At 36.9% G+C, this 27,216-nt stretch overlaps 3 protein-coding genes across 3 annotated transcripts in view; 2 read left to right on the forward strand and 1 right to left on the reverse strand.

The window, feature by feature from the left end:
- The window catches only part of LOC142337485 (peroxiredoxin-2-like), a 538,029-nt gene that overhangs the window by 177,414 nt on the left and 333,399 nt on the right, over positions 1-27,216 (forward strand). The window lies entirely within an intron of this gene.
- Positions 1-27,216, reverse strand: part of LOC142337996 (E3 ubiquitin-protein ligase UBR5-like) — a 204,229-nt gene that overhangs the window by 133,397 nt on the left and 43,616 nt on the right. The gene's annotated exons all lie outside the window — the stretch shown is intronic.
- The window catches only part of LOC142337484 (transmembrane protein 64-like), a 227,808-nt gene continuing 203,699 nt past the window's right edge, over positions 3,108-27,216 (forward strand). The window contains exon 1 of the mRNA XM_075386738.1: positions 3,108-3,123. The gene's annotated coding sequence lies outside the window, so the exon portion shown is untranslated. The remainder of the gene's footprint in view (positions 3,124-27,216) is intronic.

A 27,216-nucleotide genomic window follows, 5' to 3' on the forward strand; every position in this document is an offset into this window, starting at 1 on the left:
GCAATAACTATGAATTGAAAACATTTTAAACAAAAAGAGAAGCATTTCAGAAACCAATGAAAAAGTCAACAATGAGACAAAGATACAAGATAATAAAATTAACAACGAAAACTCGCAAAACTCAAAAATTTACTAATAATTTTATAAACACAGACATGCAGGGTATGAGTCACAGGGTAAAGCGATAGTCATAGACCGAAATGAGCAATTACTTGCATTAATTTAAGCTTTCTTAGACACAACTGAAACCTGTCAATGATGAGACTAAGATAAAAATAACATTAAAAACTTGCAAAACTCTAAAACTATTTCTTGAAAATAATTACCGTCAAAATCATAAAAAGCATTCTAGCTATATGTGAAATTCTGTCTAAAACTATTTTTCAAAGTCAAAAAGTCATTCAATAAACGCAGCGCATGATCAAAACTTCTCTGGCTCAGAAAATTAATTCCCACGGCAATTTTTCTCACTTTTGCTTTTAGGTCAAAACAGCGTCTGAACGAATAGTACTTCGGGTAAAAAAAACTTTAAGAAAACCAATACTCCTCGTCGGGTCGTAAAAACCAAGGTCACCTTGATATAGCTCCGCTCAGCTTCGCAGCTACAAAAAGACTAAAAATCAGATATTTTTTAAAGACAAGGTCAAAATCAAAACTCGACTTCCAAGAACACATGCCACTAATTAAATTCCCTCGTTTCTCATTATCAGCCGATGTAACCTGTCATTAAAGAGGTTAAGTGATAAGACAGCAATAAGTTCAATAAAAACTTGCGAAACTCAATAATTCACTAAGTTTTTTTTTATAAAATTCGCAGCGTATAAGCCAAAGAAAGCAATAACTATGAATTGAAAACATTTTAAATAAAAAGAAGCATTTCAGAAACCAATGAAAAAGTCAACAATGAGAAAAAGATACAAGATAATAAAATTAACAAAAACTCGCAAACCTCAAAATTTTACTAAAACTTTTTAAATACGGACAGGAAGGGTATAAGTCACAGGGTAAAGCAACAGTCATAGACCGAAATGAGCAATTACTTGCAAAACTCTAAAACTCTATTTCTTGAAAATAATTACCGTCAAAATCATAAAAAGCATTCTAGCTATATGTGAAATTCTGTCTAAAACTAATTTTCAAAGTCAAAAAGTCATTCAATAAACGCAGCGCATGATCAAAACTTCTCTGGCTCAGAAAATTAATTCCCACGGCAAGTTTTCTCACTTTTGCTTTTAGGTCAAAACAGCGTCTGAACGAATAGTACTTCAGGTAAAAAAAACTTTAAGAAAACCAATACTCCTCGTCGGGTCGTAAAAACCAAGGTCACCGCGATATAGCTCCGCTCAGCTTCGCAGCTACAAAGAGACTAAAAATCAGATATTTTTTAAAGACAAGGTCAAAATCAAAACTCGACTTCCAAGAACACATGCCACTAATTAAATTCCCTCGTTTCTCATTATCAGCCGATGTAACCTGTCATTAAAGAGGTTAAGTGATAAGACAGCAATAAGTTCAATAAAAACTTGCGAAACTCAATAATTCACTAAGTTTTTTTTATAAAATTCGCAGCGTATAAGCCAAAGAAAGCAATAACTATGAATTGAAAACATTTTAAACAAAAAGAGAAGCATTTCAGAAACCAATGAAAAAGTCAACAATGAGAAAAAGATACAAGATAATAAATTTAACAAACAAAAACTCGCAAAACTCAAAAATTTACTAATAATTTTGTAAACACGGACAGGCAGGGTATGAGTCACAGGGTAAAGCAATAGTCATAAACCGAAATGAGCAATTACTTGCATTAATTAAAGCTTTCTTAGAAACAATTGAAACCTGACAATGATGAGACTAAGATAAAGTTAACAATAAAAACTAGCAAAACTCTAAAATTCTATATTTCTTGAAAATAATTACCGTCTAAGTCATAAAAAGCATTCTAGCTATATGTGAAATTCTGTCTAAAACTATTTTTCGAAGTCAAAAAGTCATTCAATAAACGCAGCGCATGATCAAAACTTCTCTCGCTCAGAAAAAAAATAATTCGCACGGCAATTTTTCTCACTTTTGCTTTCAGGTCAAAACAGCGTATGAACGAATAGTACTTCCGGTAAAAAAAACTAAGAAAACCAATACTCCTCGTCGGGTCGTAAAAAACAAGGGTCACCGCGATATAGCTCCGCTCAGCTTCGCAGCTACAAAAACAATCAAGACTAAAAAATCAGATCTATGTTTTAAAGACAGGGTCAAAATCAAAACTCGACTTCCAAGAACACATGCCACTAATTAAATTCCCTTGTTTCTCATTATCAGCCGATGTAATCTGTCATTAATGAGGTCAAGTGATAAGACAGCAATAAGTTCAATAAATACTTGCGAAACTCAATAATTCACAAAGTTTTTTTTACAAAAAGCCCGCATTGTATAAGCCAAAGAAAGCAATAGCTATGAATTGAAAACATTTTAAACAAAAAGAGAAGCTTTTCAGAAACCAATGAAAAAATCAACAATGAGACAAAGATACAAGATAATAAAATTAACAACGAAAACTCGCAAAACTCAAAAATTTACTAATAATTTTATAAACACAGACATGCAGGGTATGAGTCACAGGGTAAAGCGATAGTCATAAACCGAAATGATTACTAACTTGTGTTACCGAGTAAATTGAATTGAATAAATTATATCATTAGATAGAGAATTTTTGTGCGTATTATATCAAAACTTTCATTTAGATTTTCCGTTCTAAATGCAACACACGTATTATTTCTGAGAAATACCAAAGCCGATTTCCCACTAAGAATAACTTCCAAAATGGCTCAAAACTGTTCGCTAAGCCTAACAAATTCGGTTTTTTGAACGGCTTAGTTTGAGTTGGTGACCTAGACTAAGACCTGCCAACAAAGTTAACTAGATTTGCCGAGGCATACTGATGTGCTTTTGCCGTTGAATGTTGTCTTTGTATAGTACGTTGCTTACAGTAGCTTTTACGTAAAAGTTGCTCGATCTCTACTTGATTATTCAATAAAAAAACACATCGAAAGACTGTTTTATTCAGCTATATTTTGGTACCGCTCCCAGTTACGAACACTTTAGCCTAATTTTTTGATAAACTTATTAAATAGAAAGGTCAATGGAGTAATAAAGATCTCAATTATTAATTATTTTGCGCTATTGTTGCCTGGACTCTTTCATGTGGCAGTTAGCATTAAATGGAGTTCTGATCTGCATTGAGAACGAATGACAGCTTCATGCACTTATTGTTTTGCGATTCGAACAACTTGGCCATTAATAATCTGACGTTTTAAGTGATCTCATTAACGTATGGCAACTTTGAGCGCCACAGGTAGCGGAGGCGTTAACGTTGCGAATGTTGAGAAGATAACGACCTTTCTTGGATCTGAGGACATTGTGTGTCTGCAGTCGGGATGTTACCGATTGGCTTCTACTGAAAACGAGAATTTACTGCTCTGGTTCAACAAGAGAAACTGACAAGCGGCCAGATGATTAGAGTTTTTGAACTGGAACACGGAACACGACGACGTCTGAAGAGTGTCTCTCACAAAAAAAAACTGCCAGTAAAAAAAACTGTAAGACTCGACCAAAAAAAAATAAAACTTGGTTTGGATGCATTAAATTGATTATATATCCGGCAAATCTAGTGCCCCCCATTGCCTCAGAGGGCTGATTTTTTTTGAATAACGGTTACCGCTAACGCAACTTATACACATTCTTTGTTGAAAAACATCAATTTTGAAAATTTTTGGTCAAAATTTAGAATTGACCAAATCGGGGTGAAGGTTGGTACTTGGGTAAGTCTATTACACTTTTAAGCAAAAAAAAAGTTTGAAAAAATTGACCAAATTCGATAAAATTTTGCAAAAAAAATTATATAAAGCGTTGGTAGATGGCGGATCGAGAATTCATATAAAAAGGGTAGAATTAAGAGTTTGGTCAAGATTTTCAAATTTAAAAAAAAAAGAATCAGATAACTGATTTTTTTGCAAATAAGCGCTTATTCTTGGTAACTCGTGAAAATCGTACCTTTAACATCAAGGTTCGGAGTTTGAGCAAAGCTCAAGTCAATTATGTTGTAAAAAACATTATATGGTTTTTATATTAGCTGCAAGTTCACTGCATCACGCCAAAAAAACCTTGCCTCAAGCGTTACAAGACCATTATAAAAAAGGAATTTACGCATTACCGGGTCTGAGTTTTAATCCTAACGCTTTGAAAGTCCGAAAAACCGCGCAATTTCAATTGAGTCACTTCTTCCGTGATAAAAAGAGGCTAGTTATATGGCATGATGTGGTGAACAATTCATTGTCCAGTCATCGCAGTAACAACAATAAGCCTTTAACACCTTCGCAGCTTATTGAAGTGCTTGAAAAGTATCAGGAGCGCATAGAAGCTATAGTGTATTGCCCCAGAGAGGGAACTCCTGATATTTACAATCAGCTCAAGCGTAGTACTCTAGTTACCATCCATTTAGTGAAAGACATTGTGTCTAAACGTAAACAAAAACATCTTAGTTTACTTAAAGAGTACAGAGCATTACACCAAAGGCCTGCGCTTGAGCTGAAAACACTCACTATAGTCTTAGCTCATAAGAACAACCTCCGGTCCTTGATAACACGCTCCCAACCGAAGAAACTTTCAAAGCGCCGTCGTAAAACGCTTCGCACCCGTCATGCGTTCGAGGAGGCGGAACTCACACAAGCCTTTGATAACCTGAATGTCACTTAGTTTTGCGCTGTTGTGGGAGTCTGCCCAATGACTGGCGGTGTGACTTAGTTAACTCACGAGTTACGGGTTAGTTTGTGGTTGGTTCTTTCCGATAGCGCTTTACTAAACGTTTCGCTCTCCCCATTCTTCGAGTTTTTCACTACCGTCCGTTTTCCGCAGGTTATCTGGTTTCATTTTCCGCTTCCGTCCTTTTGTTTCCTTGTCACTTTGTTTCCTTCTATCCCCCGTTTATCTGTTGTATGATGTAGTATGTTGAGTTTCTGCTGTAGTAAAATTTCTCTGCTAGTATGCTGGTTTGTTGTGTAGTCTCATTCCTTGCTAGGGTTTGTTTCGTGACTTTCACCACACTGGTTTGCAAGCAATTTGTTGTAGCTTTATTAATTTTTGTAGTATGCACTTTTGTCTGGTTAGGGTGGTTTGCTAGGGTGTGACTTAAGTTTGTTCTGGAGTTACGGCTAGTAAAGTTCCTGACCTTTTCGACTTATGGTTATACTACACTGTTGCCGTAAATTATTTCATGTTTGATGTTTTGATGCCGTTGATAAAGCCCCCATAATGTTTTGTGCTAGTTTACCTGGCAGTAGCTCCTCTCCTTCTTTCTAGGGTGTGACTTAAGTTTATTCTGGAGTTACGGCTGGCTTGTTTGGTTGAGTTTGTTGCTGTGGTCTGTTAGCATCGATCTTCCCGCCTCCTCGCTTGTGGTTTCCGCCCCGCCCGTGCCAGTTTTCCCGTTTCGTCGCGCGCCATCCGCCCGACGTTTCCGCCCCTTCCGTGCCGTTTTCCCGTTTCGTTGCGCGCCATCCGCCCGACGTTCCCGCCCCGCCCGTGCCATTTTCCCGTTCGTCGCGCGCTTTTCGCCCGACGCTCCCGTTTGTCCGTCCGGTTTCCCGTTGCGTCGTGCGTTACTCGTTCGGCGTCTCTTCCCGTCCGTCCCGTCTCCCGTTCTGCCCCTTTTCGCGCTTCCTGCGCACCGTTCTTTCTTTCTTTCGCCGGGTACTATTGTACTCGACGAACATCTTTGCTCTTTGGCGGTTTGCTAGCCAAACCGTCACACTAGGGTTCGGTATAACCCATTTGTGTTGTGCATTTGCATGTGTGTGTACTTTATATTAGTACCCAATTAAACTCGTGGTTCCTGTTTTTCTTAAGATCATGACAACTTTGCAGGACAAATTCAACAAACTTTACAGTGCGAGGGGAAAATTAGAGGCTGAACTTAACAACATCTATGGTGAAATTAACAACGCTGTTAATAAGCAAGACAGGAAAGTTAAGATCGAACGTCTGATTGTGAAGTGCAAAGATGCTTTTACTAGAGTAGTTGATAAGAATGAAGAGCTCTTTGATCTGGCACAAAAGACTGAAGATCCAGACGCTGCCTGTAAGAATCTTGAGAAATGGTTAGAGACTATAACAAAGAAAACTGACGTGTTCATTGCTGCTGCTCGAGGGTATATCAATTCGGTCCAAGACAAAGAGACAGCAGAGATGTATACCTCTCACCACTCAGCATCAGGTTCGCATATGACTTCCTCAAAAAGATCAAGTCAGCGTCAACGAGACTTAGAATTATCAAGACTAAAAAGGGAGGACGAAATTGCGGGAATTCGAAATTGAGCAGCTTGAGGAAGATCATCGCAAGGAAGTAGCTGCTGCAGCCCTTGAGGAAATTGAGTTGATGACAAAATCATCAGCGGACGGTTCTGGTACAGGCAAAATGAGTGGGCTCTTTACGGAAAGAAGTTCAGTCAAGAGCAAGAAACTTGTTCAAGATTGGGTTAATTCGTCACCAGCCGGGAACATGGCAGATGTTGCAAACGAACCGAGTTTGCACTTTTCTGGTTCCATCGCCCAATCCAACCAAGCAATTGTCCAACGGCCTTTTTCAGCTCAACATCCTAACTCACACTTCAATCTCAATATACATGGTCAAGTTGAGGCCAACATCAACCTCCCTGTCCATGAACCAAGTAGTAGAACCAATGTAACCAATGATGCACATGTTGCAAACAACATCATGCAAGAGCAGCGACAGCCTCAATATACGCCTCCATCACCACCAATAAACTTTGGTATGCCAACTCAACTAAACGCCCCAAACACAGCCCGACAACTGTCTCAAGCAACAATGCACTTCGATGGTTTACAGTTAGATCATCAATTCCCTCGCAGGTCGAGCATGCCGGGACAGTTGAATTTAGTCAGTCCTTCGCGTTCACTACCTTTAAACACACTTGTTAATGCTCCACTAGCACTTAATCCGCAACAAGCACACATAAATGTACCAGCCTCTCCATCCCCCGTTCTAAACCCCGCACCACCACATTTTCCGTTAATCCCACCAGCATTCCGCTTTCCTCCTTCCCCGCCACAAGCACTCCCACTACAAGCCACTAACTCCGTGGCGAATAATGTCAATCTGTTACCCCATTCTCCGCCTGCACCATTCATTTCCTCCGCAAACAATTTCGTACCTCAATTAAATCATCCACCACCTCCACAAAAGAGTTTTCAGCCCCAAAACTTTGTGCCCATAACCCACGCACCTCCTGTTCCTCCAGATCCAAATGTCTGGCGTTTTCCGGCAGCAGTCCCACCTAATGCATTACCACTTGTACGTACATCTGCAAATTTATACACCGTACAACCGGCCCCGTTAATCAACCCTCATATATCTACATCGCACCGCTCCTCATGCACAAGCAGCAGCAGGCGCTCAAAATTACGTAACATCAGACTTCATGCAAGCGAATCCATTTAGTTCTTCCACAGGTACCGCCCCCACCTTTGTCACTCCGATCATTCCGCCAACGTATGGAGCTACCGTTCCGAACCCGTTGTGTTGGGGTGGCCCGCCGCATCCCACACCTTCGGCTCCTTCTTTGGACTCTGCGGATTTGATAAAGCAGTTGGCGGACGCAATTACTTGTAAGAAGAACGATCCACTGCCCGAGTGGAAGTTGTCACAATACAATGGTGATCCCCTGCAGTGGCACGAATGGTTCGGACAATTTAAAAGCGCCATAGACGCACAGTCCTTGACTGATGATGTCAAGTTAACATACTTAAAAACTCTTGTAACTGGAAAAGCTAAAACCGCCATCGCTGAGTTCGCATACTGTGGTGAAATGTATAAGGTTGCACTTAAGACACTCGAACGTAAATTTGGCCAACCACAGGCAGTAGTCAGTGCACACTTAGAAAAACTCTTTTCCACCACTAAAGATGCACAATAGTGATAACATCATAAACTATTCTGCAACAATTTCAAGTCTTGTTGGGGTCTTTAAATCACTTTCATATGACGCAGACCTTAAGAGCGCCTCACTTCTCAACACGGCTGTGCAAAAATTGCCGCCCAATCTGAAAGAATCCTGGTCACTCTTCACAGTGAAGAAACATTGGGTTAAGCCAACACTCCTTGACTTCAACGATTGGTTGAAGGAGAAGGCCGATTTAATGAAACAAACTTCATCGAAGGCAAGAACTGAGGATAACACCAACTCAGTAGTAAAGACCAAAGTTGCCTCAAGAACTTTTGCTGCTAATACACAAACTAAGGGCATTCAGAGACCAGCCTCAACATCGGCAACGCCTGCAACCCCTCGCTGCATTGTGTGTAAAGGTATCCACCGCATCTGGGAGTGTAGGGTATTTAAAGAAAAGTCTCCCACTCAGCGAGCAAAGGTAGTGGCTGAAGCAAAACTGTGTTTCTCATGTTTGAGAGAAAAGCATATGTTCAGGCAATGCCCAAACCCCAGGAAATGCAGGAAGGACGGTTGCAACAGCTCCCATAACACACTTCTTCATGGAGCTGAGAGGGTGTATCCACCAAAATCCCCTTCAAACAACAACAACATTAATTCTAATGCTGGCGCAAGTCAAAGTAAACTTCCTAGTGTCCAATCATCGAGTAAGACCACTACTTTGTCATCTGTGAGTAATGTGAAAGGCCTCCTTCAGGTGACTGAATTACAGTTGAAGAGCTCCTCCGATAAAGATACCACGGCTTTAGTTTTGTGTGATACCGCTTGCAGTAACTCTTGGGTGTCCAATGGTCTTGCAAATAGACTTGGTTTGCACGGTACAGCATTGAAACTAACAGTCAAGGGTATAAATACCGAGGAGGTTGTAGACACTAAGTTAGTCGAACTAATTGTAACACCACGCGACAACCAAGCATTTGAACCATTTAAAGTCAGCCCTTACGTAAAGGAAAATTTGAATGTAGGCGCCGACGTCATTAACATTAAAGCACTTCAGGAAACATACCCGCACCTAGCAGTTCTAGACCCAGTTACATATTGCTATGGAAACATCGAGATGATACTTGGACAGGATGTGTATCATGCCATCCGCCCGTTAGAGTACTTCGCTGCCGACGAGAAGTCCTCGCCCTTCGCTGTTCGCTTGCCCATAGGTTGGGTTCTAAGCGGCCCTCACCGTCTTCTTCAGGTTTAGTCTCGACTTGTTTCAAAGCTAATATGGAGCAGGAATTTGAACTCGCTAGTCAGGTAAAATCTTGGTACGACATGGAGTGGTACGGCGCACTTAAGCAAGTAGACCCACGATCCGCCTCGGATGCACGTGCGCATGAAATTCTTGAAAACACCACCGTGCATAATGGAAAAAGGTACGATGTCGGAATGCTATGGGCTGAAGATAACATCGAACTGCCCAACAATTATTTCTCAGCGCTTGTTCAATTAAAGTCTTTGGAAAAGCGGCTCACGAAAGATCAGACTTTAAGGGAAAAGTACTCGAATACCATCAAAGAGGACTTAGACAAAGGCTACGTAGTAAGGGTCAAAGATGCTCATAAGGTGGAAAGTCGCTCGGAACGAGAGTGGTACCTACCACACCATCCGGTTGTTAACCCGAACAAGCCGGGCAAGGTTCGTAGGGTACTAAACGGAGCAGCAAAATTCCATGGCGCATCTCTTAATAAGTCATTACTCACCGGACCTGACCTACTGCAAAACCTAATCTATGTACTCCTACGGTTCAGACAACATCCATCTGCCGTATCCGCCGACATCGAGGGAATGTTCCTCCAAGTTGGAGTGTTGCCATGTGATCAACCGTCATTGCGCTTTTTGTGGCGGGAGGACCCATCAAATGTTGTGGTACACCAGTATACGCGCCACATCTTTGGGGCAAAAGATTCGCCCACCTGCGCCAACTACGCACTTCAGCGCACGGCACGCGATAATGCTAAGGAGTACCCAGAAGCTGCGACAGCCGTCCTTGAGAATTTCTACATGGACGATTACTTGGACTCAGTGGAATCCCCCGAGAAGGCCCTCATTAGGTCAAAGGAATTGGTACATCTTCTCCATCTAGGTGGGTTCAAGCTTACTAAGTTTGTAAGCAATGTACCAGATCTGGCTGACCCAATTGATGGGTCTGCTCAATCCACTGAACCAAAGGTCATCGTTTCGTCCAAGGAGGAATCAATGCACGTGCTTGGGCTTAAGTGGGATCACAACAAAGATACTCTGGTTGTGAGTAGGGGTACTAACAGCACCATCACGAAAAGTTTAACACAGCGCTTGGTCTTAAGTCTTGTGCCAAAGGTCTACGACCCAATTGGTCTTGTCGCACCGTTCACTGTTGGTGCTCGGTTAATCTTGAAAGACATTTGGCGAGTCAATGGACAAAGTTGGGATGACGAGTTACCTAAAGACACAGTTGACAGATTCCTTGCCTGGTGTGTTGAGCTGCCGCGGTTAGCTGAGATCACTATACCGAGAAGTTACTTTTCAGGACCATTCCAACACCTTGAACTCCACATGTTTGGTGATAGCTCGCAAGACGTATTCAGTGCAGTAGGTTTTCTTAGGGCTCAAGTAACTTGCAACTCCGGGGAGATTAAAACAGAGCTGGCGTTTGTCTTGGGCAAGGCCCGTGTTGCACCTATGAAGATAATGACAGTTCCTAAGTTGGAATTACAAGCCGCTCTCCTCGCTGCCCGTTTAAAAAGGGAAATCTGTCGAGTATTAACGGTTACTGTGGTGTGGATAAAGTCTTTGTGGACAGATAGTACCATCGTCTTGCAGTGGATAAACTCAACAAACAAACACCCCATCTTCATTGCAAATCGTGTTAGTGAAATCCTGGAGAACACCAGCGTTGACGAATGGAACCACGTCGCCACTTGTGATAATCCGGCAGATGCTGGCACGCGTGGCTTGTCCGCTGAAGTTTTGCAATCAAGTAGCTGGGTGAGGGGTCCTGACTTCTTGAGAACTAAGCAATTCCCTTTTGTGCCAAAAATTGACGTCGTTGATAACATCAAGCTCGGCGCTGTAACCAAGGAACAAGATGATGACTCCATCTCATCTTTAGCCGCATCCGTAACCAAGCTCCCTAAGGAACAAAGCATCAATCTAATCCCGTTTGATAAGTTCAGTTCTTATCAAAAATTACTTCGTGTCACCGCATATGTGCTCCGTCTTTTACCATCTCATGAAAGTTACCGTACCGTAGACGGCAGCATAGCCGACCCTGTTGAGCTTGACGAAGCCGAGCGTCATCTCCAGTACTTGGTTCAGGGAGAGTCCTTTAATACTGAAAGAAAGGATCTTCTTGACAACAAATCCGTTAAGAAGAGCAGCCGTATTGCTCAGTTTACTCCGTTTATTGGGCCTCATGGTCTCATCCGTTCTTCTGGTCGACTCCGACGGCTAGTGGAAATTGACTTCGACACTAAGCATCCTATCGTGCTGGATGCGCGTCATACTTTTGTTAAACTGTTTCTGCGGCATACTCATTTGAAGAACCATCATCAGGGCATTGATTACTTAAGGTCAAAGGTACAGGAACGTTACGCCATACTAAAACTACGTTCCACACTGCGTTCAATCAAATCAAACTGCGTCTTGTGTAGAAAGTTCCGTGCGGCAATCATTCAACCTATCATGGCAGACCTTCCAAAGGAGAGACCCGCATACCAGTCTCCTCCCTTTACCAACACCGGGGTTGATTACTTCGGCCCATTCTACGTCACAGTTCGTCGGACTACCGAGAAGAGGTGGGGATTTCTCTTCACTTGTCTCACTACTCGTGCTGTCCATGTTGAAGTTGTCCCGTCCATGGACACTAGTTCCTGTGTAATGGGAGTGGAGCGGTTCGTCTCCCGTCGGGGTACTCCTGCTATGATTTGGTCGGATAATGGTACGAACTTCATTGGAGCGGAGAAAGAACTCCGTGAATGTGTGGAAAAATGGAATACGCTTAACACTGCCACCGAACTTGCACATAAGGGCATTAAGTGGAGGTTCAATCCACCCAGTGCGCCACACCAAGGTGGCATCTGGGAGAGGCTAGTTCGAAGTTTTAAAAGAGTACTGTACACTATCCTCGGTACGCGTCGCCTCACAGATGAGGTGTTGAACACTACTTTTTGTGTGGTCGAATACGCACTAAACTCACGTCCCTTAACGCCCGTAAGCGCCGACCCGTCCGACCTAGGCGCAATAACACCTAACCATTTTCTACTCGGTAACCAAGCAAACAGAATTCCGTATATCGTTGGCGTCGACGAGTTCGATCATCGTAAGCGGTACGCCCGAGCACAGTCCTACGCCAATGCAATTTGGGCACGTTGGCTTAAGTATGTACCTGCACTGAAAAGTAGATCTAAGTGGCAGACGCCTGCCGAGCGTCACCTCAATGTTGGTGATTTAGTTTGGATCGTTGAAGAAAGCAACCCTAGGGGTTACTATCCAACTGCTCGGATTGAAGAACTCCGTTACGGTTCCGACAGCTTCGCCCGTTCAGCCGTCTTAAGCACGTCGTCCGGATCGCTCGTCCGCCCACTCGTTAAGCTTGTACCAATCCTCCCAACATCTTCTTCCGGGCCGGAGGATGTTACCGAGTAAATTGAATTGAATAAATTATATCATTAGATAGAGAATTTTTGTGCGTATTATATCAAAACTTTCATTTAGATTTTCCGTTCTAAATGCAACACACGTATTATTTCTGAGAAATACCAAAGCCGATTTCCCACTAAGAATAACTTCCAAAATGGCTCAAAACTGTTCGCTAAGCCTAACAAATTCGGTTTTTTGAACGGCTTAGTTTGAGTTGGTGACCTAGACTAAGACCTGCCAACAAAGTTAACTAGATTTGCCGAGGCATACTGATGTGCTTTTGCCGTTGAATGTTGTCTTTGTATAGTACGTTGCTTACAGTAGCTTTTACGTAAAAGTTGCTCGATCTCTACTTGATTATTCAATTAAAAAACACATCGAAAGACTGTTTTATTCAGCTATTACTTGCATTAATTAAAGCTTTCTTAGAAACAATTAAAACCTGACAATGATGAGACTAAGATAAAGTTAACGATAAAAACTCGCAAAACTCTCTTGAAAATAATTACCGTCAAATTCATAAAAAGCATTCTAGCTATATGTGAAATTCTGCTTAAAACTATTTTTGAAAGTCAAAAGGTCATTTAATAAACAGCGCATGATCAAAACTTCTCTCGCTCAGAAAATAAATCGCACGGCAATTTTTCTCCTTCTGCTTTTAGATCAAAACAGCGTCTGAACGAATAGTACTTCCGGTAAAAAAACTTTAAGAAAACCAATACTCGTCGGGTCGTAAAAACCAAGGTCACCGCGATATAGCTCCACTCAGCTTCGCAGCTACAAAAACAAGCAAGACTAAAAAATCAGATCTATTTTTTAAAGACAGGGTCAAAATCAAAACTCGACACATGCCACTAATTAAATTCCCTTGTTTCTCATTATCAGCCGATGTAATCTGTCATTAATGAGGTTAAGTGATAAGACAGCAATAAGTTCAATAAATACTTGCGAAACTCAATAATACACTAAGTTTTTTTACAAAAAAGCCCGAAGCGTATAAGCCAAAGAAAGCAATAGCTATGAATTGAAAACATTTTAAACAAAAAGAGAAGATTTTCAGAAACCAATGAAAAAGTCAACAATGAGACAAAGATACAAGTTAATAAAATTAACAGCAAAAACTCGCAAAACTCAAAAATTTACTAATATTTTTTAAATACGGACAGGAAGGGTATAAGTCACAGGGTAAAGCAACAGTCATAAACCTAAATGATTACTTACTTGCATTAATTAAAGCTATTTTAGAAACAATTGAAACCTGACAATGATGAGACTAAGATAAAGTTAACAATAAAAACTAGCAAAACTCTAAAATTCTATATTTCTCGAAAATAATTACCGTCAAATTCATAAAAAGCATTCTAGCTATATGTGAAATTCTGTTTAAAACTATTTTTGAAAGTCAAAAGGTCATTTAATAAACAGCGCATGATCAAAACTTTCGCTCAGAAAAAAATAATTCGCACGGCAATTTTTCTCACTTTTGCTTTTAGGTCAAAATAAGCGTCTGAACGAATAGTACTTCCAGTAAAAAAAACTTTAAGAAAACCAATACTCCTCGTCGGGTCGTAAAAACCAAGGTCACCGCGATATAGCTCCGCTCAGCTTCGCAGCTACAAAAACAAGCAAGACTAAAAATCAGGTTTATTTTTTAATGACACGGTCAAAATCAGAACTCGACTTCCAAGAACACATGCCACTAATTAAATTCCCTTGTTTCTCATTATCAGCCGATGCAACTTGTCATTAATGAGGTTAAGTGATAAAACAGCAATAAGTTCAATAAATACTTGCGAAACTCAATAATTCACTAAGCTTTTTTATTAAAAAAACCCGCAGCGTATAAGCCAAAGAAAGCAATAACTATGAATTGAAAACATTTTAAAAAGAAGCTTTTCAGAAACCAATGAAAACAGTCAACAATGAGACAAAGATACAAGATAATAAAATTAACGATAAAAACTCGCAAAAAGCTCAAAAATTTACAAATAATTTTTTAAACACGGACAGGCAGGGTATGAATCACAGGGTAAAGCAATAGTCATAAACCGAAATTAGTACTTACTTGCATTAATTAAAGCTTTCTTAGAAACAATTGAAACCTGACAATGATGAGACTAATATAAAGTTAACAATAAAAACTAGCAAAACTCTAAAATTCTATACTTCTTGAAAATAATTACCGTCTAAGTCATAAAAAGCATTCTAGCTATATGTGAAATTCTGTCTAAAACTATTGTTCGAAGTCAAAAAGTCATTCAATAAACGCAGCGCATGATCAAAACTTCTCTGGCTCAGAAAATTAATTCGCACGGCAATTTTTCTCACTATTGCTTTTAGGTCAAAATGGCGTCTGAACGAATAGTACTTCCGGTAACAAAAACTTTAAGAAAACCAATACTCCTCGTCGGGTCGTAAAAACCAAGGTCACCGCGATATAGCTCCGCTCAGCTTCGCAGCTACAAAAACAAGCAAGACTAAAAATCAGGTTTATTTTTTAATGACAAGGTCAAAATCAGAACTCGACTTCCAAGAACACAAGCCACTAATTAAATTCCCTTGTTTCTCATTATCAGCCGATGCAACTTGTCATTAATGAGGTTAAGTGATAAAACAGCAAAAAGTTCAATGAAAACTTGCGAAACTCAATAATTCACTAAGCTTTTTTATTAAAAAAAACCCGCAGCGTATAAGCCAAGGAAAGCAATAACTATGAATTGAAAACATTTTAAAAAGAAGCTTTTCAGAAACCAATGAAAACAGTCAACAATGAGACAAAGATACAAGATAATAAAATTAACGACAAAAACTCGCAAAAAGCTCAAAAAATTACTAATAATTTTTTAAACACGGACAGGCAGGGTATGAATCACAGGGTAAAGCAATAGTCATAAACCGAAATTAGTACTTACTTGCATTAATTAAAGCTTTCTTAGAAACAATTGAAACCTGACAATGATGAGACTAAGATAAAGTTAACAATAAAAACTAGCAAAACTCTAAAACTCTATATTTCTTGAAAATAATTACCGTCAAATTCATAAAAAGCATTCTAGCTATATGTGAAATTCTGTTTAAAACTATTTTTGAAAGTCAAAAGGTCATTTAATAAACAGCGCATGATAAAAACTTTCGCTCAGAAAAAAATAATTCACACGGCAATTTTTCTCACTTTTGCTTTTAGGTCAAAATAAGCGTCTGAACGAATAGTACTTCCAGTAAAAAAAACTTTAAGAAAACCAATACTCCTCGTCGGGTCGTAAAAACCAAGGTCACCGCGATATAGCTCCGCTCAGCTTCGCAGCTACAAAAACAAGCAAGACTAAAAATCAGGTTTATTTTTTAATGACACGGTCAAAATCAGAACTCGACTTCCAAGAACACATGCCACTAATTAAATTCCCTTGTTTCTCATTATCAGCCGATGCAACTTGTCATTAATGAGGTTAAGTGATAAAACAGCAATAAGTTCAATAAATACTTGCGAAACTCAATAATTCACTAAGCTTTTTTATTAAAAAAAACCCGCAGCGTATAAGCCAAAGAAAGCAATAACTATGAAATGAAAACATTTTAAAAAGAAGCTTTTCAGAAACCAATGAAAACAGTCAACAATGAGACAAAGATGCAAGATAATAAAATTAACGATAAAAACTCGCAAAAAGCTCAAAAATTTACAAATAATTTTTTAAACACGGACAGGCAGGGTATGAATCACAGGGTAAAGCAATAGTCATAAACCGAAATTAGTACTTACTTGCATTAATTAAAGCTTTCTTAGAAACAATTGAAACCTGACAATGATGAGACTAAGATAAAGTTAACAATAAAAACTAGCAAAACTCTAAAACTCTAAATTTCTTGAAAATAATTACCGTCAAATTCATAAAAAGCATTCTAGCTATATGTGAAATTCTGTTTAAAACTATTTTTGAAAGTCAAAAGGTCATTTAATAAACAGCGCATGATAAAAACTTTCGCTCAGAAAAAAATAATTCACACGGCAATTTTTCTCACTTTTGCTTTTAGGTCAAAATAAGCGTCTGAACGAATAGTACTTCCAGTAAAAAAAACTTTAAGAAAACCAATACTCCTCGTCGGGTCGTAAAAACCAAGGTCACCGCGATATAGCTCCGCTCAGCTTCGCAGCTACAAAAACAAGCAAGACTAAAAATCAGGTTTATTTTTTAATGACACGGTCAAAATCAGAACTCGACTTCCAAGAACACATGCCACTAATTAAATTCCCTTGTTTCTCATTATCAGCCGATGCAACTTGTCATGAATGAGGTTAAGTGATAAAACAGCAATAAGTTCAATAAATACTTGCGAAACTCAATAATTCACTAAGCTTTTTTATTAAAAAAAACCCGCAGCGTATAAGCCAAAGAAAGCAATAACTATGAAATGAAAACATTTTAAAAAGAAGCTTTTCAGAAACCAATGAAAACAGTCAACAATGAGACAAAGATACAAGATAATAAAATTAACGATAAAAACTCGCAAAAAGCTCAAAAATTTACAAATAATTTTTTAAACACGGACAGGCAGGGTATGAATCACAGGGTAAAGCAATAGTCATAAACCGAAATTAGTACTTACTTGCATTAATTAAAGCTTTCTTAGAAACAATTGAAACCTGACAATGATGAGACTAATATAAAGTTAACAATAAAAACTAGCAAAACTCTAAAATTCTATACTTCTTGAAAATAATTACCGTCTAAGTCATAAAAAGCATTCTAGCTATATGTGAAATTCTGTCTAAAACTATTGTTCGAAGTCAAAAAGTCATTCAATAAACGCAGCGCATGATCAAAACTTCTCTGGCTCAGAAAATTAATTCGCACGGCAATTTTTCTCACTATTGCTTTTAGGTCAAAATAGCGTCTGAACGAATAGTACTTCCGGTAACAAAAACTTTAAGAAAACCAATACTCCTCGTCGGGTCGTAAAAACCAAGGTCACCGCGATATAGCTCCGCTCAGCTTCGCAGCTACAAAAACAAGCAAGACTAAAAATCAGGTTTATTTTTTAATGACAAGGTCAAAATCAGAACTCGACTTCCAAGAACACAAGCCACTAATTAAATTCCCTTGTTTCTCATTATCAGCCGATGCAACTTGTCATTAATGAGGTTAAGTGATAAAACAGCAATAAGTTCAATAAAAACTTGCGAAACTCAATAATTCACTAAGCTTTTTTATTAAAAAAACCCGCAGCGTATAAGCCAAAGAAAGCAATAACTATGAATTGAAAACATTTTAAAAAGAAGCTTTTCAGAAACCAATGAAAACAGTCAACAATGAGACAAAGATACAAGATAATAAAATTAACGACAAAAACTCGCAAAAAGCTCAAAAATTTATTAATAACTTTTTAAACACGGACAGGCAGGGTATGAATCACAGGGTAAAGCAATAGTCATAAACCGAAATTAGTACTTACTTGCATTAATTAAAGCTTTCTTAGAAACAATTGAAACCTGACAATGATGAGACTAAGATAAAGTTAACAATAAAAACTAGCAAAACTCTAAAACTCTATATTTCTTGAAAATAATTACCGTCTAAGTCATAAAAAGCATTCTAGCTATATGTGAAATTCTGTCTAAAACTATTTTTCGAAGACAAAAAGTCATTCAATAAACGCAGCGCATGATCAAAACTTCTCTCGCTCAGAAAAAAATTCGCACGGCAATTTTTCTCACTTTTGCTTTTAGGTCAAAACAGCGTCTGAACGAATAGTACTTCCGGTAACAAAAACCTTAAGAAAACCAATACTCCTCGTCGGGTCGTAAAAACCAAGGTCACCGCGATATAGCTCCGCTCAGCTTCGCAGCTACAAAAACAAGCAAGACTAAAAATCAGGTTTATTTTTTAATGACAAGGTCAAAACCAGAACTCGACTTCCAAGAACACAAGCCACTAATTAAATTCCCTTGTTTCTCATTATCAGCCGATGCAACTTGTCATTAATGAGGTTAAGTGATAAAACAGCAATAAGTTCAATAAAAACTTGCGAAACTCAATAATTCACTAAGCTTTTTTATTAAAAAAACCCGCAGCGTATAAACCAAAGAAAGCAATAACTATGAATCGAAAACATTTTAAAAAGAAGCTTTTCAGAAACCAATGAAAACAGTCAACAATGAGACAAAGATACAAGATAATAAAATTAACGACAAAAACTCGCAAAAAACTCAAAAATTTATTAATAATTTTTTAAACACGGACAGGCAGGGTATGAATCACAGGGTAAAGCAATAGTCATAAACCGAAATTAGTACTTACTTGCATTAATTAAAGCTTTCTTAGAAACAATTGAAACCTGACAATGATGAGACTAAGATAAAGTTAACAATAAAAACTAGCAAAACTCTAAAACTCTATATTTCTTGAAAATAATTACCGTTTAAGTCATAAAAAGCGTTCTAGCTATTTGAGAAATTCTGTCTAAAACTATTTTTCGAAGTCAAAAAGTCATTCAATAAACGCAGCGCATGATCAAAACTTCTCTCGCTCAGAAAAAAATAATTCGCACGGCAATTTTTCTCACTTTTGCTTTTAGGTCAAAACAGCGTCTGAACGAATAGTACTTCCGGTAAAAAAAACTTTCAGAAAACCAATACTCCTCTTCGGGTCGTAAAAACCAAGGTCACCGCGATATAGCTCCGCTCAGCTTCGCAGCTACAAAAACAAGCAAGACTAAAAATCAGGTTTATTCTTTAATGACAAGGTCAAAATCAGAACTCGACTTCCAAAAACACATGCCACTAATTAAATTCCCTTGTTTCTCATTATCAGCAGAAGCAACTTGTCATTAATGAGGTTTGCAACTTGTCATTAATGAGGTTAAGTGATAAAACAGCAATAAGTTCAATAAATACTTGCGAAACTCAATAATTCACTAAGCTTTTTTATTAAAAAAACCCGCAGCGTATAAACCAAAGAAAGCAATAACTATGAATTGAAAACATTTTAAAAAGAAGTTTTTCAGAAACCAATGAAAACAGTCAACAATGAGACAAAGATACAAGATAATAAAATTAACGACAAAAACTCGCAAAAGCTCAAAAAATTACTAATAATTTTTTAAACACGGACAGGCAGGGTATGAATCACAGGGTAAAGCAATAGTCATAAACCGAAATTAGTACTCACTTGCATTAATTAAAGCTTTCTTAGAAACAATTGAAACCTGACAATGATGAGACTAAGATAAAGTTAAAAATAAAAACTAGCAAAACTCTAAAATTCTATATTTCCTGAAAATAATTACCGTCTAAGTCATAAAAAGCATTCTAGCTATATGTGAAATTCTGTCTAAAACTATTTTTCGAAGTCAAAAAGTCATTCAAAAAACGCAGCGCATGATCGAAACTTCTCTCGCTCAGAAAAAAAATAATTCGCACGGCAATTTTTCTCACTCTCACTTTTGCTTTTAGGTCAAAACAGCGTCTGAACGAATAGTACTTCCGGTAAAAAAAAACTTTCAGAAAACCAATACTCCTCTTCGGGTCGTAAAAACCAAGGTCAACGCGATATAGCTCCGCTCAGCTTCGCAGCTACAAAAACAAGCAAGACTAAAAATCAGGTTTATTTTTTAATGACAAGGTCAAAATCAGAACTCGACTTCCAAGAACACATGCCACTAATTAAATTCCCTTGTTTCTCATTATCAGCCGATGCAACTTGTCATTAATGAGGTTAAGTGATAAAACAGCAATAAGTTCAATAAATACTTGCGAAACTCAATAATTCACTAAGCTTTTTTATTTAAAAAAAACCCGCAGCGTATAAGCCAAAGAAAGCAATAACTATGAATTGAAAACATTTTAAAAAGAAGCTTTTCAGAAACCAATGAAAACAGTCAACAATGAGACAAAGATACAAGATAATAAAATTAACGAGAAAAACTCGCAAAAAGCTCAAAAATTTACTAATAATTTTTTAAACACGGACAGGCAGGGTATGAATCACAGGGTAAAGCAATAGTCATAAACCGAAATTAGTACTTACTTGCATTAATTAAAGCTTTCTTAGAAACAATTGAAACCTGACAATGATGAGACCAAGATAAAGTTAACAATAAAAACTAGCAAAACTCTAAAACTCTATATTTCTTGAAAATAAAAAGCGTTCTAGCTATTTGAGAAATTCTGTCTAAAACTATTTTTCGAAGTCAAAAAGTCATTCAATAAACGCAGCGCATGATCAAAACTTCTCTGGCTCAGAAAATTAATTAGCATGGCAATTTTTCTCACTTTTGCTTTTAGGTCAAAACAGCGTCTGAACGAATAGTACTTCCGGTAACAAAAACTTTAAGAAAACCAATACTCCTCGTCGGGTCGTAAAAACCAAGGTCACCGCGATATAGCTCCGCAGCTACAAAAACAAGCAAGACTAAAAATCAGGTTTATTTTTTAATGACAAGGTCAAAATCAGAACTCGACTTCCAAGAACACATGCCACTAATTAAATTCCCTTGTTTCTCATTATCAGCCGATGCAACTTGTCATTAATGAGGTTAAGTGATAAAACAGCAATAAGTTCAATAAATACTTGCGAAACTCAATAATTCACTAAGCTTTTTTATTAAAAAAACCCGCAGCGTATAAGCCAAAGAAAGCAATAACTATGAATTGAAAACATTTTAAAAAGAAGCTTTTCAGAAACCAATGAAAACAGTCAACAATGAGACAAAAATACAAGATAATAAAATTAACGAGAAAAACTCGCAAAAAGCTCAAAAATTTACTAATAATTTTTTAAACACGGACAGGCAGGGTATGAATCACAGGGTAAAGCAATAGTCATAAACCGAAATTAGTACTTACTTGCATTAATTAAAGCTTTCTTAGAAACAATTGAAACCTGACAATGATGAGACCAAGATAAAGTTAACAATAAAAACTAGCAAAACTCTAAAATTCTATATTTCTTGAAAATAATTACCGTCTAAGTCATAAAAAGCATTCTAGCTATATGTGAAATTCTGTCTAAAACTATTTTTCGAAGTCAAAAAGTCATTCAATAAACGCAGCGCATGATCAAAACTTCTCTCGCTCAGAAAATAATTCGCACGGCAATTTTTCTCATTTTTGCTTTAGGTCAAAACAGCGTCTGAACGAATAGTACTTCCGGTAAAAAAAACTTTCAGAAAACCAATACTCCTCGTCGGGTCGTAAAAACCAAGGTCACCGCGATATAGCTCCGCAGCTAAAAAAACAAGCAAGACTAAAAATCAGGTTTATTTTTTAATGACAAGGTCAAAAACAGAACTCGACTTCCAAGAACACATGCCACTAATTAAATTCCCTTGTTTCTCATTATCAGCCGATGCAACTTGTCATTAATGAGGTTAAGTGATAAAAGAGCAATAAGTTCAATAAATACTTGCGAAACTCAATAATTCACTAAGCTTTTTTATTAAAAAAACCCGCAGCGTATAAGCCAAAGAAAGCAATAACTATGAATTGAAAACATTTTAAAAAGAAGTTTTTTAGAAACCAATGAAAACAGTCAACAATGAGACAAAGATACAAGATAATAAAAACTCGCAAAAGCTCAAAAAATTACTAATAATTTTTTAAACACGGACAGGCAGGGTATGAATCACAGGGTAAAGCAATAGTCATAAACCGAAATTAGTACTCACTTGCATTAATTAAAGCTTTCTTAGAAACAATTGAAACCTGACAATGATGAGACTAAGATAAAGTTAAAAATAAAAACTAGCAAAACTCTAAAATTCTATATTTCCTGAAAATAATTACCGTCTAAGTCATAAAAAGCATTCTAGCTATATGTGAAATTCTGTCTAAAACTATTTTTCGAAGTCAAAAAGTCGTTCAATAAACGCAGCGCATGATCAAAACTTCTCTCGCTCAGAAAAAAATTATTCGCACGGCAATTTTTCTCACTTTTGCTTTTAGGTCAAAACAGCGTCTGAACGAATAGTACTTCCGGTTAAAAAAACTTTCAGAAAACCAATACTCCTCGTCGGGTCATAAAAACCAAGGTCACCGCGATATAGCTCCGCTCAGCTTCGCAGCTACAAAAACAAGCAAGACTAAAAATCAGGTTTATTTTTTAATGACAAGGTCAAAATCAGAACTCGACTTCCAAGAACACATGCCACTAATTAAATTCCCTTGTTTCTCATTATCAGCCGATGCAACTTGTCATTAATGAGGTTAAGTGATAAAACAGCAATAAGTTCAATAAATACTTGCGAAACTCAATAATTCACTAAGCTTTTTTATTTAAAAAAACCCGCGGCGTATAAGCCAAAGAAAGCAATAACTATGAATTGAAAACATTTTAAAAAGAAGCTTTTCAGAAACCAATGAAAACAGTCAACAATGAGACAAAGATACAAGATAATAAAATTAACGACAAAAACTCGCAAAAAGCTCAAAAATTTACTAATAATTTTTTAAACACGGACAGGCAGGGTATGAATCACAGGGTAAAGCAATAGTCATAAACCGAAATTAGTACTTATTTGCATTAATTAAAGCTTTCTTAGAAACAATTGAAACCTGACAATGATGAGACTAAGATAAAGTTAACAATAAAAAGTAGCAAAACTCTAAAATTCTATATTTCTTGAAAATAATTACCGTCTAAGTCATAAAAAGCATTCTAGCTATATGTGAAATTCTGTCAAACTATTTTTCGAAGTCAAAAAGTCATTCAATAAACGCAGCGCATGATCAAAACTTCTCTCGCTCAGAAAAAAATAATTCGCACGGCAATTTTTCTCACTTTTGCTGTTAGGTCAAAACAGCGTCTGAACGAATAGTACTTCCGGTAAAAAAAAACTTTGAGAAAACCAATCCTCCTCTTCGAGTCATAAACACCAAAGTCACCGCAATATAGCTCCGCTCAGCTTCGCAGCTACAAAAGCAAGCAAGACTAAAAAATCAGATCTATTTTTTAAAGACAAGGTCAAAATCAAAACTTAGATGCCACTAATTAAATTCCCTTGTTTCTCATTATCAGCCGATGTAACCTGTCGTTAATGAGGTTAAGTGATAAGACAGCAATAAGTTCATTAAATACTTGCGAAACTCAATAATTTTTTATAAAAAAAACCCCGCAACGTATAAGCCAAAGAAAGCAAAATCTATGAATTGAAAACATTTTAAACAAAAAGAGAAGCATTTCAGAAACCAATGAAAAAAGTCAACAATTAGACAAAGATACAAGATAAAAAAAATTAACAACAATAACTCGCAGAGCTCAAAAATTTAATAAAAATTTCTTAAACACGGACAGGCAGGGTATGAATCACAGGGTAAAGCAATAGTCATAAACCGAAATTAGTACTTATTTGCATTAATTAAAGCTTTCTTAGAAACAATTGAAACCTGACAATGATGAGACTAAGATAAAGTTAACAATAAAAAGTAGCAAAACTCTAAAATTCTATATTTCTTGAAAATAATTACCGTCTAAGTCATAAAAAGCATTCTAGCTATATGTGAAATTCTGTCAAACTATTTTTCGAAGTCAAAAAGCCATTCAATAAACGCAGCGCATGATCAATACTTCTCTCGCTCAGAAAAAAATAATTCGCACGGCAATTTTTCTCACTTTTGCTGTTAGGTCAAAACAGCGTCTGAACGAATAGTACTTCCGGTAAAAAAAAACTTTGAGAAAACCAATCCTCCTCTTCGAGTCATAAACACCAAAGTCACCGCAATATAGCTCCGCTCAGCTTCGCAGCTACAAAAGCAAGCAAGACTAAAAAATCAGATCTATTTTTTAAAGACAAGGTCAAAATCAAAACTTAGATGCCACTAATTAAATTCCCTTGTTTCTCATTATCAGCCGATGTAACCTGTCGTTAATGAGGTTAAGTGATAAGACAGCAATAAGTTCATTAAATACTTGCGAAACTCAATAATTTTTTATAAAAAAACCCCGCAACGTATAAGCCAAAGAAAGCAAAATCTATGAATTGAAAACATTTTAAACAAAAAGAGAAGCATTTCAGAAACCAATGAAAAAAGTCAACAATTAGACAAAGATACAAGATAAAAAAAATTAACAACAAAAACTCGCAGAGCTCAAAAATTTAATAATAATTTCTTAAACACGGACAGGCAGGGTATGAATCACAGGGTAAAGCAATAGTCATAAACCGAAATTAGTACTTATTTGCATTAATTAAAGCTTTCTTAGAAACAATTGAAACCTGACAATGATGAGACTAAGATAAAGTTAACAATAAAAAGTAGCAAAACTCTAAAATTCTATATTTCTTGAAAATAATTACCGTCTAAGTCATAAAAAGCATTCTAGCTATATGTGAAATTCTGTCAAACTATTTTTCGAAGTCAAAAAGTCATTCAATAAACGCAGCGCATGATCAATACTTCTCTCGCTCAGAAAAAAATAATTCGCACGGCAATTTTTCTCACTTTTGCTTTTAGGTCAAAACAGCGTCTGAACGAATAGTACTTCCGGTAAAAAAAAACTTTGAGAAAACCAATCCTCCTCTTCGAGTCATAAACACCAAAGTCACCGCAATATAGCTCCGCTCAGCTTCGCAGCTACAAAAGCAAGCAAGACTAAAAAATCAGATCTATTTTTTAAAGACAATGTCAAAATCAAAACTTGATTTCCAAGAACAGATGCCACTAATTAAATTCCCTTGTTTCTCATTATCAGCCGATGTAACCTGTCGTTAATGAGGTTAAGTGATAAGACAGCAATAAGTTCATTAAATACTTGCGAAACTCAATAATTTTTTATAAAAAAACCCCGCAACGTATAAGCCAAAGAAAGCAAAATCTATGAATTGAAAACATTTTAAACAAAAAGAGAAGCATTTCAGAAACCAATGAAAAAAGTCAACAATTAGACAAAGATACAAGATAAAAAAATTAACAACAAAAACTCGCAGAGCTCAAAAATTTAATAATAATTTCTTAAACACGGACAGGCAGGGTGTGAGTCACAGGGTAAAGCAATAGTCATAAACCGAAAAGAGTACTTACTTGCATTAATTAACGCTTTCTCAGAAACAATTGAAACCTGACAATGATGAGACTAAGATAAAGTTAACAAAAAAACACCAGCAAAACTCTAAAATTCTATATTTCTTGAAAAAATTTACCGTCAAAGTCATAAAAAGCAATCTAGTTATATGTGAAATTCTGCCTATAACCCTTTTTCAAAGTCAAAAAGTCATTCAATAAACGCAGCGCATGCTCAAAACTTCTCTGGCTCAGAAAATTAATTCGCACGGTAATTTTTCTCACTTTTGCTTTTAGGTCAAAATAGCGTCTGAACGAATAGTACTTCCGGTAAAAAACTTTAAGAAAACCAATCCTCCTCTTCGAGTCATAAACACCAAGGTCACCGCAATATAGCTCCGCTCAGCTTCGCAGCTACAAAAACAAGCAAGACTAAAAATCAGGTTTATTTTTTAAAGACATGGTCAAAATCAGTAATTGATTTCTAAGAACATGCCACTAATTAAAATCCCTTGTTTCTCATTATCAGCCGATGTAACCTGTCATTAATGAAGTTAAGTGAGAAGACAGCAATAAGTTCAATAAATCCTCGCAAAACTGAATAATTCACTAATTTTTTTTAAAAAAAACCGGCAGCGTATAAGCCAAAGAAAGCAATAGCTATGAATTGAAAACATTTTAAGCAAAACGAGAAGCTTTTCAGAAACCAATGAAAACAGTCAATAATGAGACTAAGATACAAGATAATAAAATTAACGACAAAAACTCGCAAAAAGCTCAAAAATTTACTAATAATTTTTTAAACACGGACATGCAGGGTATGAATCACAGGGTAAAGCATTAGTCATAAACCGAAATTAGTACCTTCTTGCATTAATTAAAGCTTTCTTAGAAACAATTGAAACCTGACAATGATGAGACTAAGATAAAGTTAACAATAAAAACTAGCAAAACTCTAAAATTCTATATTTCCTGAAAATAATTACCGTCTAAGTCATAAAAAGCATTCTAGCTATATGTGAAATTCTGTCTAAAACTATTTTTCGAAGTCAAAAAGTCGTTCAATAAACGCAGCGCATGATCAAAACTTCTCTCGCTCAGAAAAAAATAATTCGCACGGCAATTTTTCTCACTTTTGCTTTTAGGTCAAAACAGCGTCTGAACGAATAGTACTTCCGGTTAAAAAAACTTTCAGAAAACCAATACTCCTCGTCGGGTCGTAAAAACCAAGGTCACCGCGATATAGCTCCGCTCAGCTTCGCAGCTACAAAAACAAGCAAGACTAAAAATCAGGTTTATTTTTTAATGACAAGGTCAAAATCAGAACTCGACTTCCAAGAACACATGCCACTAATTAAATTCCCTTGTTTCTCATTATCAGCCGATGCAACTTGTCATTACTGAGGTTAAGTGATAAAACAGCAATAAGTTCAATAACTACTTGCGAAACTCAATAATTCACTAAGCTTTTTTATTTAAAAAAACCCGCAGCGTATAAGCCAAAGAAAGCAATAACTATGAATTGAAAACATTTTAAAAAGAAGCTTTTCAGAAACCAATGAAAACAGTCAACAATGTGACAAAGATACAAGATAATAAAAT

Source organism: Convolutriloba macropyga, chromosome 4 (genome assembly GCF_964194025.1).
Source record: "Convolutriloba macropyga chromosome 4, txConMacr16.3, whole genome shotgun sequence".
Lineage (NCBI taxonomy): Eukaryota > Metazoa > Xenacoelomorpha > Acoela > Convolutidae > Convolutriloba > Convolutriloba macropyga.